The sequence below is a fragment of the Ornithorhynchus anatinus genome, chromosome 4, assembly GCF_004115215.2.
Source record: "Ornithorhynchus anatinus isolate Pmale09 chromosome 4, mOrnAna1.pri.v4, whole genome shotgun sequence".
Lineage (NCBI taxonomy): Eukaryota > Metazoa > Chordata > Mammalia > Monotremata > Ornithorhynchidae > Ornithorhynchus > Ornithorhynchus anatinus.
In genome coordinates, this window is record NC_041731.1 from 134,847,858 (window position 1) to 134,860,884 (window position 13,027).

Consider the following 13,027-nt stretch of genomic DNA (forward strand, 5'->3'; position numbering starts at 1 on the left):
ATGTCTCCTCCAAGAGGCCTTTCTCAGCTAAGCCCTCATTTTCCCTTTTCCTGTTCCCTTCTACATCTCCTTGATTTGCTCCCTTTATTCACCCCCTTAACCCCACAGCACTTATATCCATATCTGTAATTTATTTATATTAATGTCTGTCTCCCCCTCTAGACTGTAAGCTTGTTGTGGAGATGGAATATGTTTTCCAACTGTGTTAACTTTCAGTTAATATGTTTATTTGATTGATTGATTGATTGAAGCCCCCTCCAGGAGACCAACTATATTGAAAGGACTCCACTTCCCCCCTAGTAGCCCGAACAGAGCAGGGAAGAGGAGAGGAATGGTTCAATCTCCCAAACTTTTGGATCCATTTTTATCAATCAATCAATGGTATTTATTGAGCACTTACTGCCCCCTGAGCACTGTACTAAGGACTTGGGAGAGTACAATACAATATACTTAGTTTTTTTCTTGAAAAGCATTCATTCAATTCACTCATATTTTTAGAGCGCTTACTGCGTGCAGAGCACTGCCCTAAGCGCTTGGAAAGTACAATTCAACAATAAAGAGAGACAATCCCTGCCCACACTGGAAATGGGGAGACAGACATCAAAACCACAATAGCTGATTCCTGAATAGAGCCTAGGCCTATGGGGAAATCTTTGCTCACCAGCTGAGGTTTGACGTTCTAGAGTCTCTTGCTAACACTAACTAGCACTAACACTAACACGCTAAAGCTTTTAGCAAGGGACTCTCTCGCTAAAAGCTTTTGTGCTGTTCTTGGAAAGAATTATCCAGGAGTCATTCAATCATTCATTCATTTGTGTTTATTGAGCACTTACGGTGTGCAGAACACTGTACTTAGCCCTTGGAAAAGTTGGTGCTGGTGGGCTCTGGGCAGGGCTGTGGCGGCAGAACATGGCTCCAGAAGCTTCTGTGTCCCTTCTTATTCCAGAAGATTGGCAGGGTGGCGAGGAACTTCCTGAAACCCACTGAAAGTGACGACATTGTCTGACCTGCAGAACATGAAACCCGGAAGCAATAATAATAACTGTGGTATTTGTTAAGTGCTTACTATATGCCCACTGATGCATTGAGCACTGGGATAGATACAGGGAAATTGACTTGGACCCAGACCCTGTCCTACATAAAGTTCACAGCCCTCCTTCCTCACATCCACCAAACTAACTCTCTTCCCCTCTTCCACGCCCTACTGAGAGCTCACCTCCTCCAGGAGGCTTTCCTAGACTGAGCCCTCCCTTTCCCTCTACCCCTCCTCCCGTCCCCATCGCCCTTACTCCCTCCCTTTGCTTTACCCCCTTCCTCTCCCCAAAGCACTTGTGTATATTTGTATATACTATTTATTACTCTATTTTATTAATGTGATATATATATCTATGATTGTATTTATTTTGATGATACTGATGCCAGAGAAGCAGCGTGGCTCAGTGGAAAGAGCACGGGCTTTGGAGTCAGGGCTCATGAGTTCGAATCCCAGCTCTGCCACTTGTCAGCTGTGTGACTGTGGGTAAGTCACTTAACTTCTCTGTGCCTCAGTTCCCTCATCTGTAAAATGGGGATTAAGACTGTGAGCCCCACGTGGGACAACCTGATTCCCCTATGTCTACCCCAGCGCTTAGAACAGTGCTCGGCACATAGTAAGCGCTTAACAAATACCAACATTATTATTATTATGCCTACTTGTTTTGCTGTCTGTCTCCCCCTTTTAGACTGTGAGCCCCTGTTGGGCAGGGATTGTCTCTATCTGTTGCCTAATTGTACATTCCAAGCGCTTAGTACAGTGCTGTGCACACAGTAAGCACTCAGTAAATACGATTGAATAAGTTTAACAGATGAGGTAATTGAGGTCCAGAGAAGTGAAGTTACTTGCCCAAATTCACACAGCAGACAAGTGGTGGAGCCGGGATTAGAATCCATGTTCTCTGACACCCAGCCCCGTCCTCTTCCACTACACTTCTTCTCTAAGAATAGTAATAACAATAATGACACTTTAAGTGCTAATAAGTGCTAAGTGCTGAAATTAGTGCTGGGATAGATATGGTATTTGTAGATCAGACATAGTCCTTGCCCCAAACGGACTCATTCGTTCATTCACTGTCATATTTATTGAGCACTTACTGTGTGTAGATCTTTATACTAAGTGCTTGGGAGAGTACAATACAATAATTAGACACATTCCCTGCCTTAGAGTCTAGAGGAGGGAAGACAGACATTAATAGAAATAAATAAATTTCAGATCTGTGCATAAGTGCTGTGGGCCTGGGGGGGAAAGAACAAAGGGAGCAAGTCAGGGTGACGCAGAAGGGAGTGGGAGAAGAGGAATGGTGGGGCTTAGTCAGGGAAGGCCTCTTGGAGGAGATGGACCTTCAATAAGGCTTCAAAGAGGGGAGAGACATTGGGTGGCAGATTGGAGGAGGGAGGGTGTTGCAGGCCAGAGGCAGGACGTGGGCCAAGGGTCGGTGGTGAGACAGGCGAGATGGAGGCCCAGTGAGAAGGTTAGCACCGGAGGAGCTGAGCATGCAGGCTGGGTTGTAATAAGAGAGTAGCTCTCAGTCTAACAGGGAGGCTAAACAAGTATTTAATGCCCATTTTATTCATTCATTCACTCATTCAACCGTATTTATTGAGCACTTACTGTGTGCAAAGCACTGTACTAAGCACTTGGAATGTACAATTCGGCAACAGATGGAGACAATCCCTGCCCATTGACGGGCTCACAGTCTAGAAGGGGGAGACAGCAAAACAAATCAAGTAGTACAAACCAAGTAGTCAGGCATCAATACCATCAGAATAGATAAATAGAATAATAGATAAATACACATCATTAATAAAATAGAGTAATAAATAATACATACAAATATACACAAGTGCTGTGGGGAGGGAGGGAGGGAGAGGCAATGGGCAGAGGAAAACAAGGCACAGATCAATTAAGCGACTTGCCCAAGTTCACACAGCTGCCAAGTAGCGGAGCTGGGATTAGAACCCAGGTCTCCTCACCACCAGGCTCAGGCTCTTTCCATTAGGCCACACTGCTTCTCTCTCTAGCAGGGAAGAGCAGAGTGCACCAATCTGGGCTGGGCTTCAGTCTCCGCTTTGCGTCATTCTCCCCTGCGCGTCAGTCCCTGCACATGAGCCAGCTCAGGAAGGAACAGGCGGAGATTTGGAAGTTGCGGAGGCTAGATGCTTGTTTCCTTTGTGGAGCTGTCTGGTTGCTCAGCGCTTTTCCGGAGTCCTTGCTAAGAGGCTTCTAGCGGCCAAGTCCCAGTTGACCTAGATACCCCTCTTCAGGATTCACCGAAGAGAGAGATGTAGCCCAGAAAACACAGAGACGACAGCTTGCTTTTTTTTGTTATTTTTTAGTGGTATCGGTTAAGCAATTACCATGTGCCAGGCCCTGAACTAAGCGCTGAGACAGATACATGTTAATCAGGTTGGATACAGTCTACGTCCCCTTGGATGGCGGTCGAGAGAAGAGGCTTCTAAAACCAGCCTGTAAAATCTCACAGCTTCTGTAACTCTCTCCGAGTCAGTCAGAATTCAGCACGGTGCTGGCCAGAGAGTCAAAGATAGCATTTCACTCCTTCTTTCACTTTTCATTACTGGATCTGTTTGGTCAAGAAAAATGGAGTGACGGCATGTTATCATCCTCATCTTCCCACCCAGCCCCTGTCCTCCCCCTGACTTTCCCAATATTGTATTCAGCACCACCACCCTTATCTCACAAGCCTGTAACCTTGGCGTTATCCTCCATTCATCTCTCTCCTTCAACCCACATATTCAGTCCGTCAGCAAATCCTGTCGGTTCAACCTTCACAACATCGCTGAAATCCTCCCTTTTCATCTGCATCCGAACTGCTGCCACCTTAATCCAAGCATTTATCCTGTCCTACCTTGATTACTGCATCAGCCTCCTCGCTGACCTCCCTGCCTCCTGCCTCTCCCCACTCCAGTTCATGTTTCGCTCTGCCGCCCGATCGTTTTTTACAAAAACATTCAGTCCCTGTCTCCCACTCTTCAAGAGCCTCCAGTGTTTCCCCATCCACCTCTGCATCAGAGGCTCTCCCTTCCTACTTAACCTCACTGATCTCTTACTACAAGCCAACCTACACCCTTCATGCCTCTAACACCAACCTACTCTCTGTGCCTTTATCTCATCTCTTCTACCTCCCCACCCCTTGCTCGTGTTCTCCCTTAGGCCTGGAATTCCCTCCCCCTTCATATGTGATAGACCACCATCTTCCCCACCTTCAAAAGCCCCCTAAAATCACCTCTCCTCCAAGAGGCCTTCCCTTACGAAAGCTTTTACTTCCCCCTTCATCCCTCCCCCATGCATCAACTGTGCACCCCTTAAGTACTTTGTTACATGTTCCAGCCCCATATTGTCTTTAGCATCATCAGCACCATCGTCATCATCATCAGTAGTATTTATTGAGCACTTATTTTTTGTAGAATAAAAATGATTACTTACAATTGGAAGAGGACAAAACAAGAAAGTCGGTAGACGTGTTCCCTGCTCACAGCGAGCTGATAGTCTAGCGGGGAAAAAAGAAGTTACTGTGAATAAATAATTTATAATATATAGATATGAACATAAGTACTGAGGAGTTGAGGTTGGCACAAACATCAAATGCCCATGGGTTCCAGATTCAAGTGCATAAAGGACACAGATGGGAGAAGGAACCCGGAGTAATGAGGACTTGATCGGGGAAGGCCTCTTGGAGGAGATGTGATCTTAAAAAGAATTTGAAGGTGGGGGGAATGGTGGTCTGGAGTATGTGGAGGAGGAGGGAGTTCAAGGCTATGGGGAAGATGTCAAAGAAGTTGGAGGCAAGATAGAGACTGGGGTGAGTAAACTGGCACAAGCGTGTGGCTTAGTGGAAAGACACCGGACTTGGGAGTCACGGGTCTTGGGTTCTAATGTGACCCCCGCCACTTGTCAGCAGTGTGATTCTTGGCAATCCACTTAACTTCTCAGTGCCTCAGTTACTTCATCTGTAAAACGGGGATGAAGACTGTGAGCCCACATGGGACCACCTGGTTACCTTGTGTCTACCCCAGCGCTTAGAACACTGCTTGGCACATAGTAAGTGTTTAGCAGATATCATCATTATCATTATTAGTACAGTGCTTTGCATACAGTAAGCGCTCAGTAATATGATTGAACTAAAGGAGCAAAGTGTGCGGATTGGTCTGTAAGAGGAGATCAGTGTGGTAAAGTAGGAGCTGAGTGAAAGCCTGAAAGCAATTGATAAGGTATTTTCTTTTATAAATATTCTTTTATTCTTTCCCCTCTCTGAAATTGATTTTAATGGCTCTCCCCCACTGTGGAGCCAGAATTCCTTGTGGACAGGGATCACATTTATGAATTCTGCTGGATTGCCATTTCCCGAAGGATTAATGTGGACAGTACTCTGCACACAGAAAATGCTCCGGAAATACCATCTTCTGTGTGACCTTGGCCAAGTCACTTAACTTCTCTGGGCCTCAATTCTCTAATCTGTAAAACAGGGATTAAAAGTGTGAGCCCCATGTGGGACAACCTGATTACCCTGTATCTACCCCAGCGCTTAGAACAGTGCTTAGCACGTAGTACACACTTAATAAATACCATAATTATTATTATTATTGATTGGCTGATTGATTTTTGGTATTTGTATTTGGTGTTTGTTAAGCGCTCACTCATTCATTCATTCATTCAATAGTATTTATTGAGCGCTTACTATGTGCAGAGCACTGTACTAAGCACTTGGAATGTACAATTTGGCAACAGAGACAATCCCTGCCCAGGGACGGGCTCTAAGCGGGGGAGACAGACAGCAAAGCAAAACAGAACAAAACAAAAACAAGACAACATCATCAAGATAAATAGAATCAAGGGGATGTACACTTCATTAACAAAATAAATGAGGTAATAAATAATATGTACAAAAGAGCACAGTGCTGAGGGGAGGGGAAGGAGCAGAGGACAGGGGGAGGGGAGGGGGACCAGAGGGAAAGGGGGGCTCAGTCTTGGAAGGCCTCCTGGAGGAGGTGAGCTCTCAGGAGGGCTTTGAAGAAGGGAAGTTTGGTGGACGTGAGGAGGGAGGGCATTCCAGGACAGCGGGAGGCCATGGGCCAGGGGTCGACGGCGGGATAGGCGAGAGTGGGGGACGGTGAGGAGATAGGCGGCAGAGGAGCGGAGCGTGCAGGGTGGGCAATAGAAGGAGAGAAGGAAGGTGAGGTAGAAGGGGACAGGGTGATGGAGACCCTTGAAGCCCAGACTGAGAAGTTTTTGTTTTGTGCAGAGGTTGATAGGCAACCACTGGAAGTTTTTGAGGAGGGGAGTGACAGGCCCAGAGCGTTTCTACAGAAAGATGATCCGGGCAGCGGAATGAAGAATAGACTGGAGTGGGGAGAGACAGGAGGAAGGGAGATCCTAGAGGAGGCTGACACAATAATCCAGCGGGGATATTATGAGGGCCCGTACCAGTAAGGTAGCCGTTTGGGTGGAGAGGAAAGGGCAGATCTTGGCGATATTATAAAGGTGAGACCGGCAGGTCTCGGTGACGGATTGGATGTATGGGGCGAATGAGGGAGTGGAGTCAAGGACGACACCGAGGTTGCGGGCCTGTTAGACGGGAAGGATGGTGGTGCCATCCACAGTGACGGGGAAGTCAGGGAGAGGACAGGGTTTGGGAGGGAAGATACGGAGCTCAGTTTTAGACATGTTCTAAGTACTGTTTTAAGTCCTGGGGTAGATACAAGGTAATCAGGTTGTCCCACGTGGGGCTCACACTTTTAATCCCCATTTTACAGATGAGGGAACTGAGGCCCAGAGAAGTTAAGCGACTTGCCCAAGCTTACCCAGCAGAGTGCAATAAAGTACACCAAGGCCACAGGGGTGGAGGATGCTAGGTGAATTAAAATAAATTAATTGTGCCATTAAAATCAATTACAGACAGGGGAAAGAATAAAAGAATATTTGCAAGAGCAAATCACCTTATCAGTACCCAAGAGCTGGACTGACAGCTGGTTATTATTAATTCAGTTCCTTCGAGTCATTTCCGATTGATAGGGACTCCATGGATATACTTTCTCCAGAATGCCCTGTCCTCTGCCATAATCCTCAATCTTTCTAATGGTTCTTCCATTATCGTCATTATGGTCTCTATCTATCTAGTTGCTGGTCTGCCTCTTCCACATTTTCCCTGGACTTTTCCTAGCATTAGTGTCTTCTCCAGAGAATCAGTCCTCTGGTGGGGATTATTAGTAGTAGTAGAAGTAATTATTATTATTATTGTTGTTAATAATAATAATTGAGCTATTTGTTAAGTACTTACTATATGTTAAGCACCGTCTAAGTGTAGAGGTAGATACAAGATAATCAGGTCCCACATGGGGCTCACAGAGTAAAGTAGGCAGGAGGTGGGGAAGCTGAGGCACAGAGAAGTTCATTCATTCATTCAGTTGTTTTTATTGAGAGCTTACTGTGTGCAGAGCATTTTACTAAGCACTTGGGAGAGGACAATAGATCAATAAACAGATGCATTCCCTGCCACAGCGAATTTACAGTCTGGAGGGGGAAACAGACATTAATAGAAATAAATGACAGATATAGTGCTGTGGGGCTAAAGAAGCAGCGTGGCTCAGAGGAAAGAGCATGGGCTTTGGAGTCAGAGGTCATGGGTTTGAATCCCCACTCTGCCACGTCAGCTGTGTGACTGTGGGCAAGTCACTTAACTTCTCTATGCCTCAGTGACCTCATCTGTAAAATGGGGATTAAGACTGTGAGCCCCACGTGGGACAACTTGATTCCCTTGTGTCTGCCCCAGTGCTTAGAACAGTGCTCTGCACATAGGAAGCGCTTAACAATACCGACATTATTATTATTATTATTAAAGGGAGGAAGAACAGAGGGAGCAAGTCGGGGCCACCAGAAGGGAGTGGGGGAAGAGGAAAGGAGGAATTAGTCAGGAAAGGCCTCTTTGAGGAGATGCGACTTCAGTAAGGTCCCAGAGCAAGGAGTTGACAGAGCCAGGCCCAGGCTCATTCTACTAGGTCACGCTGCATCTCCAATTAGGAATCCCAGCTCGGCCACTTGTCAGCTGTGTGAATTTGGGCAAGTCACTTAACTTCTCGGTGCCTCAGTTCCCTCATCTGTAAAATGGGGATTAAGACTGTGAGCCTCACGTGGGACAACCTGATTCCCCTGTGTCTACCTCAGCGCTTAGAACAGTGCTTGGCACATAGTGAGCGCTTAACAAATACCAGCATTATTATTATTATAAATGTTCGTGCTGCAGTTGCCAGGAGAGCAGAGAAATAATCTGAAGTGCCGAGATGCCGGGGACTGGGGCGCATGGAGGTTTCTCTGCTGCCTTGATTTTAGGGATGGGAGCTGGGGCATTCAGTCAATCAATATTTCTAGCATTTTCTCTAAACTCTAAGGTCACTGTGGGCAGGGAAAGTGTCTGTCAACTCTGTTATATTGTACTCTCCTAAGCGTTTAGTACAGACAATACTCTGCACTCAGAAAATCTTCAATAAATATGATTTGATTGATTGATTGATCTTGCTCCTGAAGCTGTCTTGGGGGCAACAGTCAATAGTATTTATTGGGTGTTTGCTCTGTGCAGAACACCACACTAAGTGTTTGGGAGAGTCCAACAGAGTTAGCAGAAAATACAGTGCTCAAAAAATAGTAATGATGTTGGTATTTGTTAAGCGCTTACTATGTGCAGAGCACTGTTCTAAGCGCTGGGGGAGATACAAGGTAATCAGGGTGTCCCACATGGGGCTCACAGTCTTAATCCCCATTTTACAGATGAGGTAACTGAGGCACAGAGAAGTTAAGTGACTTGCGCACAGTCACACAGCTGACAAGTGGCAGAGGCGGGATTCGAACCCATGACCAATTCATGACCAATTCATTCAATAGTATTGAATGAATGAATGATCCCTGCCCTCAAGTAGCTTACTGTCTAGCTGGAGAGGCACCCCACAGCACTTACATCCATTCCTGTAATTTAGTTATTTCTATTAATCTCTGTCTCCCCTCTAGACTGTAAGCTCGCTGTGGGCAGGGAATGTGTCTATTTCTTATTATATTGTACTCTTCCCTGCACATATTACAGTGCTCTGCACACAGTAGGCACTCAATAAATACGATTGATTGATTCTGAATATCTCCAGTGGGCCAAAGCCCTGTACTGGGCGCAGAGCACTGTGCTAAACACGTGGGAGGATACAGGGCAACAGAGTTGGCTAGACCCATTGCCGCTTCATTTTGCTGCGCCAGCCTTCTCATAGGATCCCTCTAGACTGTAAGCTCATTAAGGGCAGGGAACAAGCGTGTCAACTCTGTTACTTTGTTCTCTCCCAAGCGCTTAGTGGGAGTGAGAAGGTCATGGGTTCTGATACCAGCTCCACCACTTCCCTTCATTCATTCAATTCTATTTATTGAGCACATATTATGTGCAAAGCACTGAACTGAGCACTTGGGAGAGTACAGTATAACAATAAACAGACACACCCCCTGCCCTCCACGGGCTTACAGTCAACAGGAGGAGACAGCTTTTTGGCTGCATGTCCTGGGGCAAGTCACTTCACTTTGGTGGACCTCAGTTACTTCATCTGTAAAATGGGGGTTGAGACCGTGAGCCTCACGTGGGACAGGGACTCTGTCCCACCCGATTGGTTTGTATGTGACCAAGTGCTTAGTACAGTGCCTGGCACATAGTAGGTGCTTAACAAATACCACAATTTTTATTATTATTATTACTGTTCTGCACACAGTAAGCACTCACACAGTAAGCACTCAGTAAATACGATTGAATGATGGGTTGATTGATTTTCCAGAAGAAAAGGGAGTTTCAGAGCCACACTCACTGCCTTTCCTGGTCTTCCCTGGTCTAGAGAAGCAGCGTGGCTCAGTGGAAAGAGCCCGGGCTTTGGAGTCAGAGGTCATGAGTTCAAATCCCGGCTCTGCCACTTGCCAGCTGTGTGACTGTGGGCAAGTCGCTTCACTTCTCTGTGCCTCAGTTACCTCATCTGTAAAATGGGGATGAAGTCTGTGAGCCCCACGTGGGACAACCTGATTCCCCTGTGTCTACCCCAGCGCTTAGAACAGTGCTCTATACATAGTAAGCGCTTAACAAATACCATCATTATTATCTAGTTCCACCTTTAAACAGACCCACTTTTTTTTCCTGGAATTTGTTCAGCATTTACTACGTGCCAGGCACTCTACTAAACTCTGGGATAGATACAAACTAGTCAGGTTGGACATAGTCCATATCCCACCTGGGGCTCACAGCCTTATGCCCCATTTTACAGATGAGGGACCTGAGGCCCAGAGAAGTGAAGTGACTTGCTCAGAGTCGCACAACAGACAGGTGGCAAAGCCAGAATTAGAACCCAGATCCTCTGACTCCCGGCCCCGGGCTGTATCCACCAGGCCATGTTGCTTCTGCATCGGTCAGTGCTCTGGGCTTTGATTTTCTCAGATAAAGAAAAGTAAAAAGAAGAAGGAAGTGGAGAGAGAAACACTTGGTATAAACTTGGCATAGCATGAAGTGAGAAATTAGGACAGATTTGTTGCCCTTTTTAATTTTGCAAATCCTGGCCATTTGTGGTCTGTCAGTGGTGTTCATTCATTTTGGAGCCGTTTCCCCCTCTTCTTCTCCCCCCTCCCTCATTAAGCGATTCCATTTCACGCAGCTTTGTTTTGACACGGCCTGTGTGTGATTGAAAAAAATTAATCAAAAATCACACCACTAATCCAACGCGCCACAGCACATCTTGGGGAACAAATTAGAATTTCTGATCCTTCCAATGGAAAAAATCAGTCTTGTGCGAGCTAAATCTTCAGCCTGATGTATAGGCCGAGTCCAAGGGATGAGCACCAGGTCTTTTTTCCAGTATTTGGACAAAATTAATTAGAAATTATTGCAGCTCTGTTTTTAACTCAAGTTTCCCATCTGTTTTCTTTCTTGTGTGGTGTTATTTTGTTCATTTTGTGGAAAAAAAACCCTATTAATGCTGGCTCACTAAAACTTTTTCTTGCAAGAAGCAAAGGAAGGAGCAGATATCGTACGCTTTTCTTGAAGAAACTAGCAGGCACAGTGGAACCCATGTGTGTCCTTCTTTTGGGGAGATAACTTCACAGTTAGATTGTCTTTCTTAACATTTTATGTTCCTTTTCCAGCCCAGTTCCATCCTATCCCAGTGCTGCTCTGAACCCAGGGAGCACTCGGTAAAGAAAAATAATAAGAATAATTTTTAACAGGTACAATAATAGTGTTATTTAAAACCTTAATATTTATTTTTATTAATGTCTGTCTCCCCTTCTAGACTGTAAGCTCGTTGTGGGCAGCGAATGTGTCTCTTTATTGCTCTATTGTACTTTCCCAAGCGCTTAGTACAGTGCTCTGCACACAGTAAGCACTCAATAAATATGATTGACTGACTGACTGACTACATCCTATTTCAGGAGACACAGCAAAAGCGGAGTAGTTGAAAACTCTTGCAGCGATCAGGTGCCTAGCGGGTGGCCTCAGAATTTACATTAGGATTTTGGAGTTTCTACCTCAATTAAGCTCAGACTCATCGCTTCTCCGTGATCACCCCAGAAACGTTCAGTTTCTCCCTCAGTACTCCGGCTTTTTCAGTGTGGTTTTATCCGTGAGTGGTTTCTGCCACCTCCTCCATAATTTAGTCAGACGGTCCATCGAATTTATCGAGCGTTTACTGTGTGCAAAGCACTGTACTAAGCTCTTGGGACACTCAGACTTGGCAAGACATCTCAGCCACCGGATTGGTGACGGTGTGAGGGCCGCGGCAGAAACAGGATAATCATCGCTTCTGCCTTGTAGGTATCAGGCTCTGCGACGGGGGTGGAAAGCGCTTAGAACAGTGCTTAGCACATAGTAAGCACTTAACGTTTAAAAAAAGTATAATCAAAATGTTGAAAGTGCAGATGAAGCTGGGATTTTGCAAGTCCTAGTGGAAAGACCACGTGCCTGGGAGTCCGAAGAGTCTAATCCCTTCTCTGCCACGTACCTGCTGTGTGACCTTGGGCAAGTCACTTCACTTCTCTGTCCCTCAGCTCCCTCATCTGTAAAATGGGGATTCAGTAGCTGTTCCCCCTCCTGCTTAGACTCTGAACCCCATATAGGACCTGATTAATCTTGTATCTGCCCCAGAACTTTGTAGAGTGCTTGGTTCATCTCCCCCGCTAGACTGTGAGCTTGCTCTAGGCAGGGAATGAATCGGTTTTGATGATAATAATAATAGTAATAATGATATTTGTCAAACACTTACTGTGTGCCAACCACTGTACTGTGCACTGGGGTGAATACAAGCAAATGGGGTTAGACGCAGTCCCTGTCCCACATGGGGCTCACAGTCTCAATCCCCATTATACAGATAAGGTAACTGAGAAGTGAAGTGACTTGCCCCCAAGTCACACAGCAGAAAAGTGGTGGAGCTGGTATTAGAACCTATGAACTTCTGACTCCCAAGCCCATGTTCTATTCACTGTGCCATGCTTTGGTCGTATTGTACTCTCCCAAGTGCTTAGTACAGTAGTTTGCACACAGTAAGTGCTCAATAAATTTGATTGAATGAATGAAATACCATTATTGTTATTATTCTCTGTGCCTCAGTTCCCTCATCTGCAAAATGGGGATTCAATACCTGTTCTTCCTGCTTCGTCCATGAGATCCAGCCGGGACCTGATTATCTTGTATCTAACCCAGCATTTAGTAGAGTTTGACAGAAGCAGCGTGGCTCAGTGGAAAAAGCCCAGGCTTTGGAGTCAGAGCTCATGGGTTTGAATCCCGGCTCTTCCACTTGTCAGCTGTATGACTGTGGGCAAGTCACTTCACTTCTCTGTGCCTCAGTTACCTCATCTGTAAAATGGGGATGAAGACTGTGAGCCCCACGTGGGACAACCTGATTCCCCTGTGTCTACCCCAGGGCTTAGAACAGTGCTCTGCACATAGTAAGCACTTAACAAATACCAACATTATTATTA

At 45.8% G+C, this 13,027-nt stretch overlaps 1 protein-coding gene across 2 annotated transcripts in view; it reads left to right on the forward strand.

Annotated features, from left to right (window-relative positions):
* ZFYVE28 (zinc finger FYVE-type containing 28) overlaps positions 1-13,027 on the forward strand; it is a 158,440-nt gene that overhangs the window by 66,631 nt on the left and 78,782 nt on the right. The window lies entirely within an intron of this gene.